We start from the raw sequence: 13,388 nt of genomic DNA on the forward strand, positions 1-13,388 counted from the left end.
CCCCCCCCAGAAAGAAGATGGTGCTCAGATGCCTCTGGGCCCTGAATACACACACAATCCCTCACAGCCCTCCCAAGGCCTCAGTTCCAACACCAGAGGGCTGTGTGTGTCCAGATTCTGAACAGCACACAGCTCCCTGGGGACATGGTGCAAGTCTGACAAGCGACCCATCCCTTTCTGTGATCCTGGGACTTAAGAAATGTCAGAAGCCAGCTCGAGCAGACTACAATCCCTGCTCGCACTGCTCTGGTGGAGGACTAGTGACACCTGCAGCAGAGGCCACCAGCTTCTCTGGGCTTCCCAGGGACTCTGTCTGTCCCTCTGACAGTGTGTGGGAATCCTCCCTGCCTGGGTGCAGCATGATGACTGCCTCCTTCCTATCACTTTCCCTTGCAATTCAGTATCATTTCCCCTCATCCTTTCCTTTCAATTGTCTCCTCACTTTCTTCTTTGGCCATTTCCTAGCTGGTCTGACAAATGGAGGCCCATGGTTGCACTCAAGTCTGAAATATTCAGAAGACCTGAATAGAAAGGGCCATGAGTTCAGGAACATGACATTTCCAAATACCTCATAGAACTCATACTCGACATGGGTATGTACAGGATTTCTTCCTTTTCAATTCATCTTTCATTTATATAGGTCTTTCTCATTCAGCTACATGGTAGACTTTCAAGGGGCACAGTCAATGATGATCAATCAATCCTTTTGATTCCAGCACTGAGTGGCTTGTGTCTTTAGACAAGTCACTTCACTTGTCTGCTCTGTCACATGTAAAATGAGGAGAAAAATCCGTATTTCTGCACTGAGCCCTGGGCATCCCAGGCTGTTGAAAGCACAGAGACAGGGCAGGAGAAGCCAATGGTAGTAAGACTCTTAAATGTTAGCAGGGCTATGCTAGCTCAAAATGGTTTCCAAGGGTCCTGACCCAGGGGAATGGAGTCCAGGGTCCAGTCTGATGTAAACAGAAAGCATGTACAGAATGCAAGGGCCTCCCTTTTACTGGCCAGTCTGGAAGACTTTTGTCAACTTAAGGTGTCTGTCTGGGATGTAATCCAGAAGCGGGAACACTGCTCTGTGACCTTTCTTACAACTTGGAATCCCATCTCTTGTCTCTCCAAAATCCAGTAGTGCATAAGGATGGCAAACTCAGATCTTGTTAAGGCCAGGTAGAAACAAGGGCATGGAAGATATCTGTCATTAGTGAAATCATTGTTCTTTGTATGTTAGGGAACACAATCATGAGCAGAAGCCACATCAGAGAAGGTCTTCTAGGATGGGGACAACAATGGAGGACTAGACATGCTATTCACATATGTGTGCTTATGCAGCACACACATACCTGAAAGAGCTAGGAGGTACTAAAGGCCACCACCCAAAGTTAAGAATTCACACCAGACAGCTTGTGGGTACCAATGTATATTTATGTATGTGTATTTATCAAAGCTGCCACAAAGCCTGCCCCAAGCAGAACTGATGAACTCAGTTGCACAATTGCATCTCAGGACAAGGTACACAGACAATGAGTACAATAACCCCATTTCACACAGCATGCCATATTCCACATTGCTTCATAATGCGATCACCATTCACCCTGACCTCTAAGCACAGCCTTCTGTCTATTCTACAGCCGAGACCAAGAAGTAGAACATCTTAGCTCCATGCTCTCTGGGTCTTCTCTCACACATTCATTCTATGCCACTAAATCTTTCCTGAGGTCTGCTCTGCCTGCGTCCGCATGGCTGCTTTCTCAGGACATTGATGGGCTTGTGGGATATATAAAACCAGAAGAATTAAGGCTCACATGCCCACTGCTCTCTGGACAGCAGAGAAAGCCCCATCTGGATGAATATCTAGTCCAGATATGAGCTGCATTGCAACTGTTGCTGTCCACACAGTGACTGAAAGAAACCCCAAGTTATTATGCCTGTTAGTATATGAAGAGCCACCTTTATGCATGATTATCAAAGTGGGCAGCACAGTCACTACAGTGAAACCCACACCTCATCTGGGGTCCCCACTGGTGCCTGAAATGCTTTCCTTCTATACCCAGAGCAAGGAATAAACAGAATATGGAAAATGCACATGATGGAATATTATCTAGCTGTAAATAGGAATGAAGGTTTCATATATGCTACAATGAGGGTAATCATTAAAAGTTTAAGAAGCCAATCACGAAAGAGGGAATATTGTGTGGTTCTACTTACATAAAACACCTACCCTAGCATTCACAGACACAGAAAGCATGTTAAAGCATTGGGGGCTAGGAAAGAAGATGGGGCCATGTTTAATGGGTGTAAAATTTCAGCTTGGGGCAAGGATGACCCTTGGGGTGTACCTAACACCACTGAGTCAGACACTTATCTGTGGTCAGAATGTCAAGTTTTATGTTGTGTCTTTTTGCCACCATGAAAATGGAAAAGAATCATTCTTCAGGACACTGAGTGCTTCCCAGCCCTATGGGTCATTTAAAGTCCTGAGGTAAGGACTAAAGCTTGGTGTGTTCCACCTTGTCAGAGGTGGATTCCTCAGAGGTGGGTTAGGAGGCTGTCTGGATGTGGGTGGGGAGTCCACATTTTGGAGAATGTACGTGGGGAGATTAGAGGGTAAGCCTCATTCAGAAGCCTCATTTAGTAAGTGTGTGGGGTTTCTAACAGTTTGGCCTTCTCAGGACATTGCCGTAAAGAGCAAAGGGATAAGAGAAACAAACAAACAAAACACTTAATGTTCCAAGAGTAAAACTAGACTTAAAAAGAAAAATACTATTAATGAGGGCAAGAGGCAAGTGCAGTTGAATGAGTGGACAGGATGCTGTCACTGGCTTTACAGTGGTTATATGCATCCCACATCCTACATAGTAAATTGCTTTGTGTTTGCCTTTTATGCAGAGTTGAGTGATTTACCAGGCTCCTTCCTGCACATTCCCTAAGGGCCCATTTTACTTCAGTGCACGGGAAGAACAGGCAGCACAGGGCTCAGGTTAGAGTGTGGGGCATGAGACCTGCTCACCAACTCCCAGGCCCACCCTTCCTTGGGCCTGTGTCCCCCTGAGCACATGGCTTTCCAAGTGTGACCCCCTGCCAGGAGGCAGGCTCCTCCATTCCTGCTTGTGCAGTGTTTGAACCATCCACCTCTGCACGCTGCTGCCTCTGTCTTGGAGACAAAAGGAAGCCTGAATGTCACCCGGGACATTCTCTTCCCTTTCCACTGAATCCTCCCACCCAGGGACACTGGTCTCATAGGAGTCTGCTGAAATCCTTTCTTCTCTTAGGTGAAAAAGATGATCATTTCTTCAGGGCAATGGGTGACAAATATTGTCAATTAGAACTGGATCACATAGGGACAACAGGTATTGGTGTAGTGAGTGTGGACTGGTGTGCAATTTTCCAAATTGGAGGTGTATGCAGCCAAGACCTTCATTTGAAGTGAGCAAGAGCTAGTCAGGGCAACTGGACTATTCTCTGCTAATCCCACTGCTAGCCCCATCCAGTACTCTAACTGTCATTGACTATTTAGATACTGTCTAGTTAGGGTTTTTATTGCCGAGAAATAAAACATGACACCATGATCATGGCAACTCTTATTAAGAAAATGTTTAATTAGGGTGGCTCACTTACAGTTTCAGAGGTTCAGTCCATTATCATCATGATGGGGAGCATGATGGCATGCAGGAAGACATGTTGGAGGAATAGCTGAAAGTCCTACATCTTGCATGAAACAGTAAGTCAACTTACATACTTGGAGGTATCCTGAGTGTAGGAAACCTTAAAGCCCACCCCCACAATGACACACTTCATCCAACAAGGCCACACCCATTCCAACAAAGCCACACCTTCTAATAGGGCCACTTTCTATGAGATTATGGGGGCCAGTTACATTCAAACCGCCACAGATAGTAAAGCAGCTTTTTGCCTGGTTTACAGCTGTCTAGGCAATTTCATTGCTCAGACACCCCCATTAGTTCCTTCAAGTGATCCCAGCTTTCTGACTGTGGCTCCAGGATCCATCACAATCTGGCCACATCCCTGACCACCACTCATTGCTCCAGCCAACCCAAAACCTCATGACCCCCAAACCAGACTGGCTAGTTATGAAAGGTCCCTTTTTCCATTCCTCCCTCCTCCTTCATCACCTGCAGCCTCTTTCTCACGCTGAGGTCTAGCTCAATGTCCCCCACCTGCCTCCCTTGCCTCAAGGGGTTGAAGGAGTCCACCTTGGGCCTGCAGCACCCTTGGCACACAGTGCCATCACAGCGCACTTTATGGTGCATGTGGTTGCTGTGTTCTTCTCCATTCCTGGGAATCAGCATCTACAGGGCAGAAGCACATGTCTCTGTCATCCATGGCTCAGAGGTGCCTTTCCGTGAAAGGCAAAGGGTTAGAGGAGAAATGGCTTGGCATTCGTACGTGCCTGGGATTAAAGCACAAGCTACACACACTGTTTAAGGTCCAGCTTCTTTGCTAGTGAAATGGGAATAGTCATACATACATGCCTTGGGGTCACCTTGAGAATGAGAAATCAGAGCTGTCACTCTGAGTGGTAATCGCTGTCATGCATACCTGAATTCATGGTAGCTGGCACACAGAAAGTGTGCAACACACCTCTGTTGAGTGGACCCATCATCTCTGTGCTAATGGCTCTGAGTATCCTCCCAGAGGCCCTGGTCCTTTCTTCATCCTTAGGGGCATTGCTGAGGGCAGCAGTCAGCCACACAGCCTGATGCCTCCATCTCTCCTCCTCCCTGGTCACATCAGCTGTCCTCCCTTCTAAGTGGTGGCATACTCCTGGTCCTCTTTTGATTGTCTTTATTTCAACAAAAACAAGGGGTATGAGGCCCCACATCTGCTTTCTATTATCAAAACCACACGAAGACAATATCAAAACAAAAACTCCCCTGTGTTCTGTTTGCTAAGTTCTATTTATTCTGAACCTTCATGTGCATCTCTTCCCTCAGCCCTTTGATCCACAGGAATCGGTTCCATTCTGGTTTCACAGACTCCCAGTCATGGCTGGGTGTGTTTTCCTGTATCTCCGGGAACTTACTGTCCCTTGGTATGAATGAGGGGACTGAGGAAGGTCTTAAGTGGAGGTCCCATGTCTTCAGGAGGTTTGATGACCACACGATCATCACCACAGTGGCAACTCCCTGGGCAGGACTTGATCTTCCAGTCAGTACTTTTGCATCCATTTATAAGTATGTCAAGTCTCGGGGGCCCCATTCAGAAAAGAAAAAGGGAGTACTTTTTCCTTCTTCCCTGTCCTCTTTACACCACCCTCTCACCATCACCACATCATTATCACCCTTATCTCCTCCATCTTCACCTCCATCACACCTCCATCACTGCCCCACGTGACCACTGCCACCTTTCGCTGTCTGCATCCCATCCTCAATAGAAATCTTTCGTCTGTCTGCACTGCCATGAGCAACAGTCTGAGGCCAGATTCTTCAGTCCCTATCCTAACAGCAAAGCTTACGAGGGATACAAACATCATCTCCGTGACTACACATGCAAGTTCATCAAAGAGGGTTAGAGCATCTTCTGCAACACGACGTAGTTAGTGAGAGGCAGAGCTTGGACAACATTCGTTTTTTTGTTTTTGTTTTTTCCATTTTGGGGGCTTATAGAGAAAGCTGAACCCCATCAAGTTTCTCCCCCACTAACCTAGGGCTCTATCACTTTTGTCAGATCGAGGATGTGTTTGAAGTGGAGTGACTGGTCTCTGGGTGACACTCAGCAATGTAAGCAAGCCTGTGACAGAGTCCCCTGGCCCAGGACACTCAGTGCATGGTTGGCATTTGGACGCAGGACTGTAGAAGTCACCACAGCTGTTGTACAGACCCCATGGTCTTTTCCCATAACTTGTCAAACTCATCACCCTGTGTGGGGTACAGCTAGCTACAGACCAATCACATTTCTCATGGGATTCCGTTCCTTGTCACCACCCACTGTGGTATGTGACCCAATCTAAGAGACGTGGAGGGAAGGCAAGTTTTCCGATTGATGCTCTGGTACTGGTCACACTCATGTTTGCAAGAAAAGTCGGGACACGATTGGGGCCATATGGATACAGGGTGAAGGCAGGAGCAGTTTGCTGAGTGTGACAAGAACGTAGTGGAAAGACCTCAAGTCAACACAGGTTGCTAGGTGGTGAGTTAATTCTGATGCTGCCCTAGTTTGGGGGCTCCTTTATTGAGACCCTGTTCTCACTGGACACTGTTCCAGACCTGCGTTTTCCACCTCCATCCCACACAGTCCACTTTACATTAAAATTCAGTTCATTCTCACGCATCAGAAAAAAAGCAAGAGTGCATAAGCCTGGCCCGAGAAGAGCATTTCAGATCCTGGTCTGACTAGACCTCCAGTATGGCCTGGACACATCAGAGAGCAGCCTGCAGGACTCCAAGCTCAGCTCTTGCTGTAGCATATGATTGACAGTGGGGTCATGCTACAGGAGGCAGGTGCTCACACTACAGTCCAGCCAGGCTGGGCCGTATTTATCCCACCATCAAACACCCAGGGATAAAGAATGGGGTACACAGATCTGGTGCCCCCTGTCTTATCTGAGTATTTTCTTTTATCTTATTTTTATTTTTAAGAAATTTTCTGTTCATTTTACATACCAACCACAGCTGCCCCTCTCCTCCCTCCTCCCATTCCCCCCCCCCCAGCCTTCCCCCAACCCACCCCTCATTCCTACCTCCTCCAAGGCAAAGACTCGCATGGGGAGTCAGCAGAGCCTGGTACATTCAGTTGAGTCAGGTCTAAGACCCTTCCCCTGAACCAAGGCTGTGCAAAGTGTCCCACCATAGGCACTGGGCTCCAAAAAACCCGCTCATGCCCCAGATGGATCCTGATCCCACTGCCATGGGCCCCTTAAACAGGTCAAACTAAACAACTGTCTCGCCTATGCAGAGGGCCTAGTCCAGTCCTATGGAGGCTCCACAGCTATTGGCCCACTGTTCATGGGTTCCCACTAGTTTGGTTTGTTTGTCTCTGTAGATTTCCCCATCATGATCTCTATGGCCCTTGCTCATAGAGGGGATGAGAACAGAAAGGAATGAGGTGATGGAGCTGGAATAGAGATGGAGCAGGGAGCAAGGAAAGAAATACCATGACAGAGGGAGACGTCAAGGGATCATGGAGAAACAAGGTGCTAGAGAAGTTCCCAGGAATCTACAAGTATGACCCCACCTTAGACTACTAGCAGTAGTGGAGAAGGTGCCTAAACTGAGATACTCTGGTAATCAGATCAGTGACTACCCTAACTGTCATCCTAGAACCTCCATCCAGTGACTGATGGAAGCAGATGCAGAGACCACAGCCACGCACCAGGCCGAGCTTCAGGAGTCCAGTCCAATTGAGTATTTTCTTACCTTCAAAGGATGAAGGAAGCAAGGAATGTCCCATCACCTCACACTGAGTGCTGCATTTTTTAACAGAGATCCCTAGTCCTGACTCATCAGGCTCCATCTCTCTTCCCTCCCCACCTGCTGTCCCTTGTCAACTTCCAGTGCCACAATACCAATTAAGAGACTTAATTCCTACCTTCCTGCTCCCACTAAGGCCACAGGGCCCCTGGTTTGTGAGGCTCTCACTTCCCAACTGTATTCACCCCCTAGGAGAAGATTGTTCTGCTTTCTCCAGACCTGGAGACCTCCTTCTCCTGTGCTCACTCTAGCCTTTGGACAGCCTGTCTGTCTGCTTATTTAGCATATTACTATCTGGCTCCACAGCCTGTATGACAAGCTTCTGAGTGAAGCTAGTGAGTGGCTGGAACCTGGTTCACTCTAGGAACGGAGTTCTCTAGAGTTACACCACAGGATATTCTGTCCCCACAATGCACTGTGAAGGGCCAGGAACACACGTGACCTCCCAACGTAAAGGACAGCGAGAGTCACCAAGGTTAGTGTCCCAGCTCTAGCCTTCCTCTCACGCCCGGGGCTCCACACAGCAGACAGCACGCTTTCCTGTCCCAAGCTGTTTTACGCAGCACTTGGTGTACAACTCCAGGCACAGTGACAGATGGCTTCCTTCTTAGACAACACTTCTCCACCCTCACCATGTGAATTAAACAAGGAGCCCCATCACTGTCAATTTGAAGAACAAGGACTGGGGACTCTCCACTCCTGAGGCACAGACACAAAGGACTACACCTGTAAGTACTCTATGTCCTCACTCACATGTGGAGATCAAGTCTTTCCTGTAGAAAAGACCCAAATAATCACTAGAGACTGGGAGTGCAGGCAAAGAGTATGGCCTGCTAATAGGCACCAACAAATAATAATACCGGAGCAACTAGTTCTGGTGTTCTCAGCACAACCCAGAGACTGCGGTGTGTAACTGGGCATAATACAGTCATTAAAAGCACAGCACAGTGACCAGGGGCCATAGCCATGTATGCTATGCTCACTAAAAGCAGAGACAAGGGATCCTCATTCACCCAAGTAAAAGCATTTGAGGAGGTAAAAATGCTAATTACACTTAGTTTATCATTATGTCTTATAGACATGCTCATAATTCCTTTACTGCAGCCTATAAATATGCACAAATATCACTTATCAATCAGGAAATTAGAGTATCAGATGCTGCCTCTGCCCTATGGCCTCACAGTCTGTAGGAGGCTGGGTGGTGTATATCATGCAGACAAATGATCATGCAGGGCCACATGTGGACAGCCCTTCAGTGATCACTACAGACCCCAGATGTGCAGGACAGGAGAAAGGGTAGATTTTCTAGGGCTGGCGGCTGGGGTGTATGACGTTAGACAGTGGAGTCTTCATCACATGTGGGCAATAAGGTTTCCCAGGAGACACAAAAGGCCGAGGCTTTTTTCCTTAATTTTCACTGTAGAACAAAATGGTGGACGTATTTGGTGGAAAATATATGAATATGTGAATATATCATAATGATGATCATGACGGGGTTTGCTGCAACAATGAAATAGCTGCTGATATTTTGTACTTATTATAACCTAGAATATGTGCTAAATAATGCCAGGTGGGAAGAGAAGGCTTAAATTACAGCAGGTTTTGAGTGATAGCATAGAGTCCGAATTTTATACTAGGGATATTACACCTGGGTTTAAGACCCATGGTGAAGGGCTCAGGCTGTAACTCAGCAGTGGAGGCCCTGTGTTCAAATCTCAGTGAGATATGAGAGAGAGAGAGAGAGAGAGAGAGAGAGAGAGAGAGAGAGAGAGAGAGAATGAACCACAGTGATGAAGTGATGATGGTTTGGGACTGAGGATAATAAGTGTTTTAGGAAGATAACAAGTAAAGCAATGTTTGGATGCCCTTGACTGAACAGGGAGACACCTACAGCATTCCAGGAATGGAACAGGGAGGGCTGACATGAGCAGCTGGGAGAGCAGGTATACTGTACAGCCTACAGGCCACAGAGGAGCCATGGCTAGAGGGCTGCCTGGCTATCCCAAAGGCAATCTAATTTTAGAAGCGTTTCTTGTGAGCTATAAACAGTCATAATTTTGTTCCCTGTAAAAATGGGCCTGTATGTCTTGCTGATCAGTTCAATTACGGTGATATGAAACAGAAAGCAGGAAGCTGTGGGGACATGCCCTAAAATGGGGTAGTTAGTAAAGGTGACTCATGATCTCTTCCTTTGGGGACCTCAGCAGGGGGAGGTGAGCTTTGGGTTGTCTCCCCAGGTGAAGATGAATTCAGTGGTGGAAGTCGTAGGGCATAGAACTCCAGGGGCCGTGGGTTAGAGATCCCTGCACTCTCCGTGATGTTTTCTAGGCCGTACCACAGGGTCTCCATTGTAAAGCAGAATGGCCACTGCAGTGCTTTTTGCTATGGCTTGCTTGGTCGCTGTCATAGTAGGGAGGTTGAGCACTGACCCAGAATGTGGCTCAGTCAATCTGAACTCCAAGCTCCTGGTACATGCTTCCTGCCAGGTCCTGGGCCCAGTGCTTTGCATACATATCTTTGCCCCCTGGGAGGCAAGTTGATAGTCACTTTTTACAGGATCAGAAGCCCAACCTGCCTGGCCTACCATGCTGTACTGACCCTTACAGCATGGCAGAGCACACTGAATTGCTGGGTCCCATATGGCCGCTGACTGTTTCTCTCCCTGAAAACATAGTAAGGCAATGACTAGGCTATAGCAATAACAGCATTGTTCTCGAAGTCAGATCCCTGGGTTCTAATTTTAGTCTTACTGATGTCACCTGGTGACCTGGGAGAGGTCACCAGCCTCTGCAGATCTGATTTTCCTCATCCATGAAATGAAAAAGGCTGATTTATCCTTAGCTCTTAAACTTGCCTCTCTCAGACACCTAGACACACTCTGGGCCTCCATCCAAGATCTGTTGAACCAGAGTCTTCAGGATTTGGCTATCAGAACTTGTGGCAAGCTCCTCAGCTTGGAGAATGTAAATAATCTCCATGGCTACTTCCAGCCACAGTATTCTCTTTTTCTCATATGTATTTTCCACCCATGGCCCTCTTTGGCACTGGGGAGGGAGAACACAAGCAATCAGCCTGGGCTCCATGTGTGGGGTGTGAAGAAAAGGGCAGCCCACAGAGTGGCAGTGTGGGGCTGATTCACTGGGTGGACAGAATCAGCATCAAGCAGCCTACAGATAAGAGGCGCTAGTGGGCCAGCAAGGGCAGCATGCTGACTATGCTCTGTGTACACTGCTTCATGTCGAGGACTGTGAGGAACACACAGAAAGGTCTGTCTGTACTCATGGGGACTGACACCCCACACAATGTGGCCACTATAGACCCAGGAATATACAAGTTGCAAGTACTGACTGAAGAAGAGACTGGAGCTGCTCAAATGTAAGCAGTGTTTACATATCAGACAGTCCAGCATTGGTCCTTTGCCATCCTGGCTACTCTGGCCTGGATAAGGGATGAGTAAGTGGAGGTAGGCACTCTGGATGATGTCTTTGCCTCCCAGGAAGGAATAATCTTTCCTGCTCACTAAGGATGAACCTTAACAGCAGATCTACAGCAAGTTAGGAACACTACTGACTGAGTGTTTGTGCCTGTCCCACCCCCAGTGCCTATGCTGAAATCTGAACCACCAGGCTAGTGGCTCAGATCTCAGGCCCTGGTAAGAATGGCACTTCTGCCCACTACCAAGGATGGGCTGTGGTGGGTTGTATGTGGTACCTGAGGGTGAGCAAAGCTCTTGAGTTCTATCAAATGGCACCCAGAACCTCCTATAAGTTTCTCAACTTGATACATAGAGCCATTCCCTGCAAATGGGGAGCACAGGATGATCCAGAATATGGGTGCCACTTATGAGGCTATGGGGGGGGAGCGCTTATGTTCATGAGTATATTTCATCCCTCTTAATCCTGCAAGGAAGGAAAGCGTATCTGTCTTCCAATGTGAGAGGGGAGGAAGCTGAAGCCGACTTAGCTGCTTGGTTTATACCCATGTCCTGTGATTCTGAGCTCTGTCTCCAGAGCAGCCTGATGGGTGCTGAATGAATCCGGGGCCTAGCTTCACTCTAGTCGTCGAGTAGGCACGGCTCCTTCCTAGTCTCTTGTTACAGAATCTAGGCCTCTGTAGGTTGGGATAGTGTTCCCTTTCCTCAGAGCCTCAAGATGAAACCTTCTCTGGAAATAGCCTCTGCACACAGAACTGGACAGTGTGAGGTCATGCCAGAGGAGGAGCCTGGGAAGCCACATGCTGACAGAGGCAGCGAACGGAGGTCTGGTTGTTTCACAACGAAAGCCAAGGTTTCTGGCCATAACCAAAGCCAAGGGAAAGCTCAGGACAGCTCCCCTCGAGAGTGGCCCTAGCTACATCTTAATTCCAGACTCTGCCCTCCAAGATATAAAGGAATACTTTGTCTTAAGTACTCCCTTTTTTGGTACTTTGTTAGAGTACCCTTAAGAAATAAACACAAAGCCATTACCTGTGAAGCTCCAGTTCCTCTACAGTGTAGAGTCTACACAGACCACAGAGGAGGCCCCAGCATGAGACAAATACCACCACTGCAGACTGAGGACATCTCTAATTGTAAGGAGCTATCCCATGTCCTGCCACTTGGGGACACATTATTGGGACCCACGTTAGAGAAGCAGGCAGCAGCAAATATGTGTTGGATGGCCGGCCCTAGGCCGGGGCTTCTGCTACATGGTGGAGAGCTGGGCTCCCCTCTGAGTCGGTCCTGTGGCTATACGCCTAACTACTCCGTATCTAGCTCACCAGGTGCCTGTGGCACTTGGATCTCACCTCAGAGTCTCCAAGGAGGTGCATGCTGTCAGGAGCACCTCCTGTAGGGAGGGTATAATCAATATCTCTAAAAAAATAGAGCAAAACAAGGCTGGGGAGATGTTTTGGTGGTTAAAGGGCCTGCAGTGCAGACATGAGGGCCTGTGTTCAGATCCTCAGAACCCACAGGAGGCTGGACATCGCAGCACATGTAATCCCTACACTCCGACCATGAGATGGTAGGCAGAGACAGCCCCAGGAACACTTTTAATAGCAGCACTCTGGAGGCTGAGGCAGGAGGACTACAGGTTCAAGGTCAGCCTGAGCTACACAGTGATTCTCATCAAGAGCCAATGTTCATTCCCTCACCTCTTTAAGCTGAGCTGGCTCTGCCACTTGCTGCTTGACCAAGGGAACACTGCAGAAGTGACGGCGTACATCTAAGCATTTGTACTGGAGCATTTCTCTGTAGGAACAAGCATCCGAGAGACTTCCAGAAACAGGGACACAATCCTCCAATCATGCCTGGGCAGGCTCCATCCAGCATCTCATGAGCGCAGTAGATAGCTGATGAATGACCTGGCTAAGACCCCTATGCCACCATCCTAGGGCCAGCAGAAGCTACACAACTGTGCCCAATCCCAATGACCAACTTAGATGTGAGCTAAATAGAGAGCTGTTGTTTAAAGCCACTATATACATGACAGGAGGGGACACCATTTTTCCAGCCCTAATTTGCATAGTTCTTCTATTCATTCCCTTTCAAATAAAAGTGGGGCTTTCCAGTACCCAGTGCTTTCCCCAAATCAGTCCCTCTCCAGCTCCAGGCCTGTAACACCTGCTGTTTCTAGCCTGAGACTTTATCCATTCTTAGAGTTAACAATCCATATCACTTTGTTGGCCTTGATTGCATACTGATCACCTTGTGATATTTCTTGCTATTAATTTGTTTCTCATGGTGTTAATTTTACATGATTTATGATATGTTGCCTTCTCAATTAGATTGCCGTCTTTCATGGGCAAAAGCTTGTCTTCCATTTCACAGGCTTGGTCTATTTTTTCTTATGGGTGAGATCTGGCAGCCCCACAGAGACCTGTACACAAGCCTCCTGGGTCACTCCTCCCCAGTGTCCTATCCCTTTCTGAGCTGCATTCTGCTTCCTCCAATGCTTCCTCCAATGTGCTCATAGCTAGGTC

The 13,388-nt window shown here is 47.9% G+C and overlaps 1 protein-coding gene and 1 pseudogene across 8 annotated transcripts in view; both read right to left on the reverse strand.

The window, feature by feature from the left end:
• The window catches only part of Cacna1c (calcium voltage-gated channel subunit alpha1 C), a 541,159-nt gene that overhangs the window by 202,708 nt on the left and 325,063 nt on the right, over positions 1–13,388 (reverse strand). The gene's annotated exons all lie outside the window — the stretch shown is intronic.
• LOC118579469 overlaps positions 4,083–13,388 on the reverse strand; it is a 49,334-nt pseudogene continuing 40,028 nt past the window's right edge.

Source organism: Onychomys torridus, chromosome 3 (genome assembly GCF_903995425.1).
Source record: "Onychomys torridus chromosome 3, mOncTor1.1, whole genome shotgun sequence".
NCBI lineage: Eukaryota > Metazoa > Chordata > Mammalia > Rodentia > Cricetidae > Onychomys > Onychomys torridus.